Genomic DNA, 15,437 nt, shown 5'->3' on the forward strand with positions numbered 1-15,437 from the left:
AGAGTGACTCCTGACTTATGAAGGAGGTCATGTGTCTAAGAATCAGAAGTGGAAATTTGTCTTTCAGTGTTTCCTCTTATCACTCATCAAGGTTCTGGAGTACATTCACATCTCTGTAAGGGCTCTGAAGAAGCTTTACTGAAAGCCCTGTTCCCATTAGCAAATCTGTGAAATTGTCTGAGACTGACATATGGGAATACAGATAGATGCATCACATTCGTTGATCCTTGCTACTCAGCTTCCTAGCTGCAGCATTTAGCTCCCATACAGCACTACTAAGTGTTAAAGCCTTGATATTTTATCCATTCTTTCACTTGTCACAATGTGGAAGGAGTCTTCATACTTTTAAGCGAACACATGAGCTCCCAGGACTGAAAAAGAATCTGGCAAAGGTAAGACATGACAGACTGGGTGATGGTCTGATCTACAGAAGCAGGTGAGGAGCTCAGGTAGCACACACACTGCAAACCTGCAAATGTGCTGCTAATGTTCAAGTAAACTGACTGCTGCCATAAATTCCTTTGTCTGCAAAAATATTCTGAAATGACAACAACATTCTCTACATTTAGGAGACAAACTATCCAGCTTCTTCAGCCTTCCTCCAACTTTATCACAGGCATAAAGAAAAAGGAAAAAGAAGAAGAAAGCTATCTGAGAAGTCATTCATTTTAATCTGCCTGGACCTCAAGAATACAATTCATGCAGTATCTCCTCAGCACTATTCCACTATTCCCCATCTTAGAGGCATCACACCTAGGCAGTAAAATACCTAATTAAAGTGAGTGCAGGAAAAATTGGCAACTCCTACATTTCAGGAAGAGTTGAAAATTGCATTGGGTATTAGCCACAAAACTGGTACCCACGTCAGGGTTTATTTCCCAGAATTTCTTAAAAGCACTCTGTGGAGATACAGCCCAGATACTGGATCTGAACTAACTGCAGAAATATCTGGATGAGGCTGGGTTGATTAATTCACAGGACAGGGAAGTCCTTAGCTTTTTGTACTGAGAACAAAGGGACAGGGATAGAAAACAAGAACATTTACATTCAGTAATGTATGGACGATACCACACAAAAACAGCTGGGAATGCTGGCTTCTGTCTTCCATGCTTCTACTGTTATGCTTTCAAATATCAAAGTGTGAGAGCATGTGGGTCTTTGTCCTGTTGTACCAAGCATCTGAGGCTCATGAGCTGTGTTCATCTCAGGCAGAAAGTGACTTCAAATGTCACGCGTGGAATGTTCCTGGGGCAACCTCTGGCCATCACCTCTGCAGGCACTTGCAGGAAGAGTCCTTGGACCCTGCAGAAACTCCTGCAAACAAAACCTTTCAGTGAGCAACACCCACAAGGTGAGCATATTGTAAACAGGAAAGAATCCCTGAAGTTTTCTTCTCAGAATAAGGCTGTAGTCAAGTGATTTAATTTCCTGGTACACTGAATAGTAAAAAATTGCACATAAAGACCACATAACCAGGAACGAAGAGAAGCTTGTCGCTGTAGGCTCTCGTTTGCCCTTTATCACACTGTTTTGCTTCATTTTCTATAAATAGATTGTGTGCAGTGCTTTTCCTTTTGGCCTCATAACCATGAGCCGGTTCCTCAGTGGCTTTGGGGAGTCTGAAGAAAATCTGCAGAGAATGCTGTAAGCCTATTTGATGGAAGCTCACAAGTGGATTAATTTCAAAACAGGGCTCAGTCGGCACATTTTAAAATATGTAATAATCAAAGCTGTTTGTAATAGATTCATCTGCTGCTGAAATCAGGACTCTGAATAGCTTGGTTTCTGCAATCTGATTTTAGTTACAGTTAGGCTGCAATCTATTTTTAGTAACAAACTGTTTCCCTGAGACAGATTCGGCTGCTCATTAGCATTGGGAGTCTTCTCTCCAAAAATATATTGTGAATTTTTCTTTTAGCTCTGATTAGACCTATCCATTAAAACACAAATTCAGTTCTGAAAAGAGAGAGATATTTTACTATCCATCTTTTCACTGATGGAAGATAAAGACACTGGAAATAAATTGTTCCTTTCTCCTCTTTCTTTCTTTTTTTTTTTTTTTTTTTTGTTAGTATCAGCACACAGTTTCCAGTTTAAAAAAAAACAAACACAGGAAAATCTGTTAGTCTGATACAAGAATTAAAAGCTTACAGCAAAGAAACATAATTGAAAAAGTGTTTGAGTGAAAAACAGTAAAATAGCAGTTGTGTTGAATTTGTGATTTTATATCACCCAACTACTTTTCCAAGGCAGAGGCTGGGGTGATCCCCTGCAGTGACTCCTCCAGATGAGATAGATTAACAGGGGCTTGAGATCCAAATCATCGCCTTTGCCAGCGAATCTTTCCAGAACGAGTTTAATCTGCTTTGCTTCCCAGTTCACCACTGGTACCAGCCCCCTCTGCTGCAATCCACCCACTTGTTTTTACATATTAATCAGCATTTTCCAGACCATTTTTTTTTCTGCAACACTGTTCAGGTACCTCCAGGTACCCAGACTTCTAGCATTCTGATTGCAGGCTAGCTTGGGTCAAGCCAAGGGGCTTCTCCTAATGGAGAACTTATAATCAGACATGACAATTGCTTAATACATAAGTCCCTCTGAAAGTGATGCCTCCTATTTATTTCCACTGAAACTTCAAAAGCTACAAAGAGTGAAATAACATTTTGATAGAGCAAAGTCTCAGCTACAAAACACTGTTTTTCAACATAGTCACCACCGTTAGCTGATTCATGCAGATGAGCTGATTGAGATACTCTTCATTTTATGGTGTGACAGCTGTGCATGGCCACCCAGAATGTGGCTTGTCTTTCACATATATAGCTGTTGCCAGTGCTTAAACGCAATACTCACCACCTCACTGTGTGCACATCCACTGCTTGGTCTCCGTAAACATTCGGCAAGCGTTGACGAATGTCAGTGGGTGCCATTTTTTCTGCATGAAGGAATTCAGTGACACACCTTTGCTTCATAAATGCTTCCACGTCAGACACCATTCTGCCAGACTGCCCCTCTGCTGCCATCTGTCACATAGCAACAAAATGTAAAGGGATATTGGTGGGAATCTTCAACCTCCACCTCCATACCACCAAAATCTGCCTCCTGATAGCAGGCCAACATCATACAGTTGGAGGCATTACCTTTGGAGCAGCCCTTGTAGCTATGAACACCTATTCTCCAGGTGTATTTATAATACCTTAAAGTTGCACACACCAAGCAGAAGAGACTTACTTTAGTTCACCCTCAAAGGGTGATGAAAAATATCTCCCACTACAGCACACTGACAAGCATCAGCAGATGGTGGTCCTGACAGTAACCTCTTGAGCTGCAGTTTTGACAAAGAAATGTAGCTCCTTGTGTTGCCTCAAATTCTGGACTGAAAGATAAATTCACTTCTGCAAAATATTTGCTTTACTGAAAACTAACTCTACCAGCTGCCCAAAGAAGCTAATTCCAAAACTGGCAAGTGTCAGAGCTCAGATATGCCATTTGGCAGATTTAGTGCATTGTGGGTTTTGCTTTGTTTTTAATTCTTTAGCTACTACTAATGATGCAGTGTGTTAGAAATTTTGCTCGTTTAAAATATTTTCAAGGTAGTCAATCTATTGGAATGAATTTCCATTTATGCCTGCCTAGAGTTTCAAGCACTAAAATGACAGTTCAAGTGTTACAGATGTTATAAAATTTAAAGAGCGTTAGTCTAAATTTGCTTGAATTCCCAAAGGAATGAATATATTTCCATACAATTTTCTAGACAGAAAACAGTGTTATTTTTAGTTATGTTCAATCACTATTTTCATGCCTAACAACAAAAATAATTCCCACTTCAATTTAAAGTACGAATGCAATCTCAACTGTTAATTGTGGTGTTGTTACAAAAATACCACTGAACTGGGCAAGAAGATTGCTCAGAGCAATTGACAGAGCTTTTCCACAAACCAGTGCAAAATGTCCTCCGATTCATACATATTTACACAGAGAGCTCTCACATATATGGATATGTTTGATTTTGAAAACGATGTCAATCAGAAAATCGTCGTTTCTTGATGTAGAGGATGCAACATTCATTGATTTTCTCCTAAATCACACTAGCTGATTCAACACGCTTAACTCCGTTCTTGTAACTAACCTCAACCCTTCAACCCTGAAGGGTTTTACAGCTAATTGCCTGAACCATGGCACTTGCTCGAGGGAGATGTCTTCAAATGGTGGATTTCAAAGAAAAACAGAGGTCATTTTATATCAAACAGTAGCACACTTGCAGAATATGGCATCCTTCTGCTTTACTTTGGTTGCCTTCATCTTAACTGTAATGTTATTTCAACAGGAATTTGTGTGCTTGGCTTTCCTGTGATGGTATCTGTAGTAGCACCACAAACGGCCCTGCATTCTTTGCATATTTGATGGCATGCATCAGCCCAGTTTGGAACAAAAGCTCTTGTTTTGGACACATAGCTGTAGACTGTTGCCTGATCCAAACTGTCTGCTTCCTTCTGAGCTCTTAAACAGAAATGATAGATCAGTTTGTAGTACTTTAGCAGAACTAGCCTCAGAAAACTTATCTGACATTGCCTAAATATGATCTATGTTTTTCATTCCTTTTTTTTTAATTTAAATTTACATCACATTCTCCATCAGCCTAACACCAAAAAAGATGATGAAAATTTAAACTTAAGCTGTAACTGGGGAAGATTTGTCTTGCAAAAGAATCTGAACATATGCAATTAGCCTAAGCATAGGTGTTATTTGAAGAACTGTTGCAAATGCTAATTAGGAATCCATCTATGTAGCAACTGCATAAAACAGCTTCATGTGCAACCACTGGATATTAAATATTGCTTAGCTGTTCACAGCTTACAGTCCTCCATGCAAAAAACCCAGCATCTCTTACATTCCATACACAAGCTGCAACGCTGGCTGCAGTAGGGTAGAGGACAGGTTATCCAGCAGATACTACTTGACAAACAAGGAATGGAAATGAGAAAATCTTAGATGCAGATATGGCTGCTTTCCCTGCTTGCCAGGCCAAGAGGTTCTTTAGGAACGAAGAGTAGCAATACTATTTTGAAGAATAAATAAACAAATCTAATCCCTATGTACCTCAAATATCAGTATCAAGGCATAACATTCTTACTGAGAAGTAAGATCTTTGAAAAAGAATTCAGACAGGGACACTGAAAGTACATCCTGTCCATCCCAGGTCCCAAAGTAGGAACAAGCATCTTCATGTCATTCTAGAGAGATATTTCTCAAACCCGTTCTTTATAACCGCTGTGAATTTCGCAGTCACCCTAGCTATCTTTTCCAGGGCATTGCTACTCCTGCTTTGGACAGGTGTCTCTCCTTTGAGTCACTTTTGCTACAGTTTCCTTCCATCAATTTTGTTCCATCTACCACAGAGCTTTTACTCTCTGTAAACAACATACTGTTCTTCTTTACAGCAGCCTTTTCTGTATTCAATATCTTTTGCAATATTTCCTCTTGGCTGTTATTCTTCAAACAATCCAAACAGTTTCCATCTCCCTTCTAGGTTTGTCTTCTTGAGGTTTGATCGTTTACTCCTTTGGATCCTTTCCAATCAGTCCACATTACACTCAGAACTACCACTCATCTTTGGATTTCCTCTTGGGACACTATTACCATGTATGAGACCACGTTTTCCCAGCTAGGTTTTAAAATGACCTCTATTAAGCTGAGAGTTTCGTCTTCAGTGAGCAGTTAACTTGAGTTATTTGTGCTTGAGTTAATATCTCCCCCGTCAGCCTCACATCACAGAGTCAGAGGAACAAAGAAGTGAAAGGAAACTCAGGAAATCATCTAGTCCATATCCCACCTCAGAGGTGCAATCGAGTGCCATTTATCTGCACTGCTTTTAAAAGACTCCAGCAACAAAGTCTTCATGACCTCCCTTGGCAGTCTTTAGATTAGAAATTGTAAATCCCTGTTTACTGGTTCATCCCAGGAATGTCTCAGTCAGTTGTGAGCTCGCCTTACCGTGTTTTCATGATAGATAAATCATAATTTGCTTCCAAGAACATTGTGTGGGACTGCATCCTCGCTTATCTTTGGAAAAAGGTTCCACCAAAACTACTCAACCAGTTGCATGCAGTGGTAATATGATAGTTATTTATCATATTAGTAAGGACAATAAAGATCTCAAAGTATCAGCTAATAATTTATGCCATTTAAAAATTTTGATGCTGAATTAGCATTACCTTTCTGTAAATCCTCTATGGCCTCTCTCCCCTCAGATTTTCCTGCATTCTCAAGCACAAGTAACGCATTTGCTTTCTTGACATCATCAGGAGACTCACCCATCTTCTGCATTTCTTAAAGAAAATGGCAGAAGGCTTAGCATTTGCAATTTTCTCATATTCAAGGATATAGCATCACATCCTGCTGACTTGAATAACCTGTTCTATCTGTCAAGTACACCTGACCTGTTCCTTTTCTTTCCTGCTTGTTTTTTGTTAAAATTAACTGTTTTAACATCTGGCCATAATTCATTTTTTCTTTTGTGGCTGAAGGGAGAAAGACAATAAAGACCTTTGCCTAGGTCACCTATTATTTGCTCATTTATTCATTAAGTAACAAAATTCTACTTTCCTCCTACTACTTGATTACTCAGGTACTTCCTTGCTATTCTTCCTTGGTAGCTGCAATTCAGTTTTAGCCCAAGCATTCTGACCTCTCCCTGCATGTCTATGAATCTGTCATATCATTCTTCAGCAAGTAGAAATGCACATTTTTCATTTTTCTCCCCCTCAACATTGTAAGCCATGGTCATTTCTCACTCACTGGGGTTGTTAGCTGAGAGCAGCCGCATTGCAAAATAACACTTGCATTGCACAGAGGGATTGGATTACTGCACAGAATAACTGTGTTAGCAGCTGACAAACCGTTAACTTGAGCTGTAGCCTGTGTGACCAGACAAGCCAGGCAGTTCAAGCAAAAACACCACCATCCTTATCTTAAAGGTTTCTGCATTTGCACAAGACTTGACTGGAGCAAAACTGATGTTATGTCTCCAGCAAGTATGCACAGTCAAGGCGAACTCAGAGAACACTATGAAGAGACATTAAGCGAATACATTCCTTCATCTCTATTGAAATAAAACAAAAGCAACAGGCTGCACAGTAGGAGGAGAAACCCTGCTGCCCACTCACATTTCAGCTCTAGTGACAATGAAAAGGATAAGAAAGTTTGACATTTTCAGGATGTGGTTACTTCTAGGGTTGCTCCTTCTCTGTTTTCACATCAACCTGCCTATCCCAGAGGGTGCTCTGGAATGCTTTGAGCCCACAGAACATCCTCCATACACCTGTTAATGAGACAAAAGGCTCCAGGCAAATCCAGAGGAAACACTACACAGCATGATAACACAGACAGGGGGTCCTATTTATCTGCTTTACAAATGGAAAATATTGAGAAACTGATGTAAATGGAAAGAAGCTCCCAGAGATGTTCTGCACCCATAAATTTACTATCTATGAGCACGACAGATGCGATGCTGGTAGTTCTGCATTTTGTTTAATTCCTGCAGTCATACAGCTCTAAGAGTTTCAGCGGAAAAGAAAATAAAATCCTCCAATCCTTGGGGAAAAGTCACAGTTTATCTCTAGAAAGCATGAAGCCGCAAATCTGAAAAGATGCCAAAGTTGACAGTTAACTGCCACATACTACTGAAGCCTTTTTTTCTACTCTTTTCTTAAACGCTTTCTTCCCACTCCCAGGCCAGGCTCCAGTTTGGAAGTCACTGAATGAATTCCACAAGTACTACAGTTTGTACTTTCACAAACAGCTTAAAAGCTGAGCTATCAGATTTCACAGCTCCGTGAAGAGGCTGGAACAACTTCAAAGCACTTCTGAAATATCTACTACTTTATTCTGGAGAGACAATGGCCTCTCTGTAGCTCAGGCTGAAACAGTCCTTCCCTTCGAAAGTTGATTTTGACACACACTATTTCAACTTCAGGAAAGTAACACCAACACTGAAATATCACATCCAAGACATTACACCAAGAAAGGATTTACCTGTAAAGTTTGAATTAGATATCAGAGGTTTTAAACAAATCAAGTGATCTTAAGTAGGTTGTAACTTGAAAATGAGGTGGATCCCAAATTTGCTTCAATGCGTTATTCCCAGTGGAAAGAAGGCACTTTTGACAACATTTTTAGTTACTAAAAGTAGATCTGTACTACACTATTAGAACAAAACCATCTTTAGTAGTTTTCTTAAGATAAATTTTCAAGTGACAAATACATTGAACCTGGAGCTTATAAGGACAGGCTTCATAAAACCTTCCAACACTGAATTATTTCAGAAATAGCTGTTTTTGAAAAATACAAGTAGGATTTTACATATTCTTGGCCAATCAGTTTATAGTCAAAACCTTTCACCCAATCTCAAGAATGGTTGCAAACATCATCTCCCATAAAGGCGAGAGCACTCCAAATACATCGATGTTTACTAGGAACAACGAAATGAAATATGAAATAGGAATCAGAAAACTCCACAGATACATTTCTATGAAGAGCAGCAAAACTGACTAAGCAAATACTGGACTGAGAGTACCCTTCTAAGCTCCAGGTCAATGGAAAATTTTAATTTACAACTGTATCATGTGTAACAGAGCTGCTACAATTCCAAATATGACAACAGGGTGACACATGCCATTTCCTATGTTCTTATATGTCCCAGTTTTTCAGTTATTAAATGACAAGCCAGGAAGTAGTAATACACAGACAAGTCACAATGAAGCCAGTGAGTGAAAGAATAGTCAAGATTCATCAGAGTTTGATGTGAGCTATAGAAAGAACAAAACATCAGCTGCATCAGTGTTTGGAGAAAAACAAACAAACAAACAAAAGAAAACAACCCCAAGAATCCTAACCAAGGAAAAACGAGGCACTAGATTCATTCATGAGGTAAAATGCCATCTATCTGTATGATACTTGATGGAAATGTTTATGTGACAGGGACTGGAAAGGCCAGCTGTAAGTATGGCAGTCTAATGCTTCACCATCCTCTCTATCTCCTCAGAATCTCCTAGAACAAACTGCATACGGCAGGGAAAACAAACTCAACACTGCTGATTAATCATAGCTCTCCTTCCTAAATAGCCAGGGGAGACAATAGCAAAGTTTCCACTGAGTTTATCAGGAAGAGGAATTTAGCCTGATTACTTAATCCCCTTATCCTGTTGATCTGGTGCTTTGCATCTGTCTACTGCTGCCCAGCCCCTGGACAACAAACTGTTTACAAGGTTCTGCCTCCGCCATCCTGCCCACTGATTCCTCCTGTTTCATTCACAAAAATGAAGGGAAAAGAATTCTCAACTAAATGAGAAGCTGGTTAAAATTCGTACTGGTTTTCCTCTGTGGAGTTGGGTGCGGGGAGGATGCTGAGGAATCTACCCTTCTCTGTCATTCCCATCTGTGACTGACATAACTCTAATGACAAACTTCAGGTAGATTATGAAAAGTGTGGAAACTGCCTCTCAGAGCTTCAGCCTTTAAGCCACTTAAAAGGCATGAGCTGTTCTTAGATGACACTACTAAATTTGGGAATCCGTCTCCAGTACTGGATGCAAAGCTGATAAGCCCAACATCCAGTCCATCTCTTCCCCCTTCCTTTTCAATAATCTCATAATGTAACCTTTATTTCTTCCAGATTTCAAATGCTTTGATGATGCTTCAATCTAAACTCCCTGTACGGTCACAATCAGCTCAATACTCTGTAGAGCTCCCACAGTCTCAAAATTCAAAGGTAGAACAGAAGAAGAGACTGATGGAAATGCAGTTTACTTTCCCTAATGACCTTTTCAAAAAAGCAATGGAGAAACAAGTTCAATAATACCTTAAAAATAAAGAGAGAGAATCTGAAAAGATAGCAGCTAATAAAGATCAGCCACAAGCCACAGGACTGGCTACAGTTTAAACTTCTTTAAAATAGGTATGCTTTCTCTTCTCCAAGTACAGGGTATTTTGTTGAGCAAACGTTTTTCCCATGAAACCACTTCCACATTATGTCTGAGCCATGTTTTTGACAGTAATGTTTGGTTTGGCAAGTTCTAGCATGGTTATCTTGGAAAATAGATATTTCAAGCTACACCGTTCATTTGGTCCCAGTATGCTCCAAATTATTTTGATGAAACTTCAAATGTTGTATGAAGGGAAAGTCATAGCTAGTAAATCACCTGAATCACCCAAAAAATCCCATACAGGACAGGTATTGAGTGCCTCACCCTGCCCAAGAAACAACACCAAGTTGCTGATCTGTTACAAACTGGAAATACCAGGAATAAAAGGAAGGATTATTTTTACTGCAAGAAGGCAAGTAAATATATACAGCACAAAGACTAGCAATATGACCCTACAGCAATACTCACCATTGAACAGAAGGATTGTAACTCTTCTGAGCAGTTAGCATCTAAGTTCATAAAGTTACTGAGGCGGTTCTCACAGCATTTGCCTCATTCTCTTTCTAAAAACTGTTATTTATGCACATGCACATGTATGTTACGCAGTTTATTGACTTAAAGGCAAGAGTCCACACCAAGCAGCAGGAGGGGAGAGCTATTTCTTTATCAGCACCATCTTCTTCAACCACAAGAAAACAAAAAAGCACTGCAAATTGTAATAAAATGCAAAGAAGAAAGATTTAAATCCCAAAATGATGCGTGATAGCTCACTCGAACGTGATTTTGGTTTGTTTTCTTCTGGGTCTGTTGCTCTTTAATGGTGTCATAAGAATTGCTATATTTTTTCCTGAAAATGCAAGGCTTTTGCAAACAATTCACAATATCAAAAGATGATATAAATCACTTTTTATAGTCCTGAATACCTTAAGAAGTCAGTTTCAGAAGTAGCAGAGAATGGCTTGATTCTCAGAAGTGCTCTATAACCTCAGATCCCAATGGAAAAGACAGTATCTGTCCTTGCCTTGCACTTGTGGAAATCAGGCCAATTCTAATGTACAAATACTTTTAATGTTGTAGTATTTAAGTAACTTCTATTTTTTTTTTAATTAATCAGTACTTTATTTGTAAACTAATACATTTGTACTATTCACATTGTTTTTCTCACAAATGTTCACACGCACCTCTCCATTTCTTAAACTGTCCTCAATGAGAAACGCATAAATGAAATACCTCCTTTTCATCTTCCTGGAACCCAAACACTGACTGCTTAGGAGTTAAGAACAACAGCAGGAGAAGGAGACAGGAGAAGGAGAACATTTGAAAATTTAAGCTTAGCTCTACAGCACTGTCAGAATAGGCTGATGGACAACTATGATAATCACACATACGTTTATGGGAAATTTCATTATTTTGTTTCTTTCATTATCAACAGTACTATAAATATGAAGAGGAATTAATATCTAATGGCAATAATTATTTCATCTCAATTTATTTTCTAGTCTGTGACAGTCTTTTGTATTGCATATATATCTGAAATATTGCACCAACAAAGATCTCAGAGAAATTTTTCAGATACCATCTACATCAGTACATAGACTTATCTGCATATTTGTCTTTTCCAGAAGAGCAAGCCCTCAAATCAAACAATACCAAAGGACCATCTGATTTACTAAGCAGCCTGCTACAGATGCAAAAGTCATAGACTGACCTCATTTACACGGACAGAGCTCCAGGATCGCTATTAGCTTCAGGAAAATAATTTCAAGCTTCTTTCAACAGAAACTGCTGAACTGTACCCCAACATTGCAGAAATGTGTCTGTTACTGACACTGAATCCCGGGTGAATATTTTACGTACTTCAAAGTAGAAACAATTCAGCATTTCCTCCAAGAGATATTCCTGTTTGAAAATCTCCTCTACAAAATGTACATTGCAACTGCAATATAAAGCAAATCACAACTGGAATCCTATACAAAAAATATAACTTGAAATTCGCTCTGTAATTCACTAATGAATAAATGCCTACTAGATACAGATGTTAAGGCTGTGATGATGTAAAAATAGTTTTCAAGGATGATTTGTGACTTTTGGTTAGCTTGCAGTAGGTGCTGTTTGTGCATCTGTTGGTTTTACACACATAGATTCCTATACATGGTCTTTGTTAGTCCCTTCCCGATGCTTCTCCTGTTTTGTCTTTCCCTATCTACTACCCATCCATCTTATTCACTTTTTCATTCTTTTTATTTTCTTTTAGATGGCCTTAGTTTATTTCAGGTCATTACAGAAATTAAATACAAATAATTTGTACTAACCTTCACACAGAGAAGCAATGCTGCAATGGATACTGTCTTCTGCTTTCAGCCAGTTGGTTTCTTTAAAGAAACAGCACTCCACAAAAGGACTGAAAAAAAGCATATTGAAAACAATTAATCAGCTTCCTACAAATTAATTTTTTCCTTTCTTCACTCTCAAAGCTTTTATCTACATTTTCATATTTCACTCTGACAATAAAATTGATTAAAGTCAAATTATATTTCTGTAGGCATCTATTTGGTAAAGCTTTTGATACGGCCCATGACTCCAGATGCATGAGCTGATATGACAAATCCTGCCCGGGAAGCTGCCACTGACTCCAGACAGTGTTGGAAGTTGGAAGTACAGTTATGCAATGGATGCCATGATGCCCAGTCACTCAAATTACTCAGTTTTTACAATTACCTGGTCTTTTTGGTACATGGCAAACTCACACACATCTGTGCTAGTGTCTGTATAAAGAAACTGCGTAACTCTTTGGACAAGGCACAATTTAATATGTGCTCAGAAGTTACTATATACCGACCACAGGAGCGGTCACTGGAAGCTGTTCAAAATGTTTTACAGGAATGCTTTGATGCTATCCAGAGCAACACTACTGGCCAGTAGCAAGACTGTAATTATGCTAGCTGGATTTGGAACCAGGGTTGAGTTGCAAGAATTCCCTTCTCAGCTCACCCGTTCCAGAACTTTATCAAGGCCAACATACTGTTGGGAAAGTTCAGTTCCAGGGAAAATGTAAGCCTACAGCTGAAAACCTCCTGGGCTTAGTTTTTGTTTTAAAATCTAGGTCACGTCACTCGAAGAGCAGCAGTAGATTTTCTAGACAGGTGTAGAGGATGCAGGAATTCTGTATAGAAGAGAAAATACAAACAAAGAAATGTTTACAAAAATCTAACTTTATGTAGGGGAAAAAATATTAACATAACTCATTATAAGCTTCATCTGTGGCCTTGCTACCATCTGTGGTGGAGATTTTGCTCTGCAGTGAAACAACCAATATACAGCCTTAAACACTGCTGGGAGCACACAAGTCCTGCGTTTATTCCCAGCAACATATTCATAAATTATAAAACCAAACGGGGACCACTTTGTGTGGGCTGCAGGAATGTACTTAGTAATGACATGTTCTGTCTGCTACCGTGGCCAAGACAGGCATTCAGACACTTGCAGCCAAATGCATGTTTGTTTGAGTGAGGTATGTTGACCTTGTACACCTGAACAGTGGCCCCTAACTTCCCACCCCAGGTTGATGGCATTCATGTGGCTTGTCACTGCTGGAGCAGAGCCAGGTGGCAGAGTGGTCAGTCACTCATGGCACCTTTACAGGCACCGGTGACCTCAGCAGACAAGCTTTGCTCTAGTCATGCAGTTTTCATGGGCAAAGATGATAGCTGTGGATTTGGTTGGACTTTTCCCAATCTTTGTTGGGTACAGTTTTTAAATTCTTGCTTCCTTGGCATAAACACACGTCCAAGCTTGAGACTTACAGTCCAACTTTCACTCAGCCAAATTTTGCTGGTTTGAGGAATTATTACCTCCATTTTCTACTTCCTCAAGTGACTCTGAACTAGGGAATAGGCTGATCAATATTTACAATTGGAGAAGCACTTATTTGCTTTGTGCCTCATGGAACTGGCTTATGGGAGCTGTGCATGATGTTCTCCCACACAAACACAGGTACAGTTCCCATTATTGTCTCAAACAGCGGCATTTCTCCCCTTGCCTCCAAACAAAGAATCCTCATGACTCCCTCCTCCTTTATGCAGTCTCAGTGCAAGTCTCGGTATTTAAATAACAGACAAACAATAATGTCTTATAGATTACTTTGTAAGGTATAAATATTTTCAAAAGAAACTACTGGTCTAGAGAATTATTTTACTCTCAAAAATGAATGCTGTTTTCCACGCCTTAGGAAGTCAAGATATCTTATCGTGTCTGAATAGTTCAGTTCTCTCTGCCATACATCACCCTGATTAATTTTAGCAGTGATGAAGTTGTAGAAGTAATTTAAAGTTATGATCATATGGAACCATTGTATTCACCGCTGCAAAACGGTGTTCCTGTTTTAACTCTTGTGACCATTCCCCTCTGCAGAAGCACAAGAGGTAAAACCTGCTCCTGGAGGGGTTTTTAGAGTATTTTCCTTCACCATTAATGAGAATGCACAGATCCTTACACTCAGAGAGACAATTTAGTTAAGAGAGGCAACAATTTAACTAAGAGTGTTGCAGTACAGTAAGAGCACCAGATAGGTAGACTAAAGGTGGAATCACACAATAAGGCTGTTAAATTAAAGACTATCAAGCTAAGTTCACTTTGTCATCTTACAGATTACAAATGGAAGTGACAGACACGAGAAATCCAACACATTCTCTGGGTAAAACAAGAATATGCAGAAATACCAGACTCACCATTTATTTCCTTTCTTGAGTTTTCTTTCTTGTTTCCTTCTCATTATTGCTATTGAAGTATTTTTAGGGAAGTACTGTAAATAATGGCAGTTATCTATGTGAATTGTATGCCATTTGTGGCTCGATGCTTCTTTTTAAGTAATAGCCTTGTCTTCTCTCTGTCTGAGCGTGTACTTTGTGTGGCTTCCCAAAATAACTTCTGGCGACCCCTGCAGCTAAAAGAGCTGCTGATTTCTAGAAAGTGACACATTAAGTGTCTACAGAAAGATCAAGTATGAATTGATTAAAGAGCACCTATCTGAATGTCTACTGTGAAGTGATCAATCACTGTCAAGTTTCTGAAAGTGGTTTCAACTCTGCATGCATACAAAGGTAATAAGTAGCAAAAAATACCAAGCAAATGCTTAAAAGCATTCATCAAAGCTCTCCGTAAAAGAGCTAACCTATATGACATCAGTTTATATTACTGTTATATATGACAAATACTTAAATAACAACACTGCTAAGAAAATGGACTGGTACACCCACTCCACTGTTATCACAGTGGTATTTGCTTAGCGAGGATATGTGATTATTTTACAGTGATGGAAGTTTCATTAACAAACAATTTCACTGTACTGCCAGCTAGCAAAGTGTTTAACAAACACACTGGGCAAAAGAGACTGCTCCTAAAAGAAAGTAGCAATTCACTTAGCAGTTAGCCTGCTAATTTCTTGCTACTTCTCTAATAGAGCCCAAATAAGCTTAATAGCACCACACTGGAAGTTGTCACCTTTTGAGTAATATT

General features: G+C 39.0%; 1 protein-coding gene across 1 annotated transcript in view; it reads right to left on the reverse strand.

Moving 5' to 3' along the window:
- Positions 1-15,437, reverse strand: part of LOC107051846 (insulin receptor substrate 1) — a 292,419-nt gene that overhangs the window by 221,346 nt on the left and 55,636 nt on the right. The window contains exons 3-7 of the transcript XR_006930914.1: positions 12,915-13,086; positions 12,236-12,324; positions 6,216-6,329; positions 2,854-3,023; positions 1,046-1,314 (exon numbers count right to left, since the gene is read on the reverse strand). The gene's annotated coding sequence lies outside the window, so the exon portion shown is untranslated. The remainder of the gene's footprint in view (positions 1-1,045; positions 1,315-2,853; positions 3,024-6,215; positions 6,330-12,235; positions 12,325-12,914; positions 13,087-15,437) is intronic.

Source organism: Gallus gallus, chromosome 9 (assembly GCF_016699485.2).
Source record: "Gallus gallus isolate bGalGal1 chromosome 9, bGalGal1.mat.broiler.GRCg7b, whole genome shotgun sequence".
Taxonomy (NCBI): Eukaryota; Metazoa; Chordata; class Aves; order Galliformes; family Phasianidae; genus Gallus; species Gallus gallus.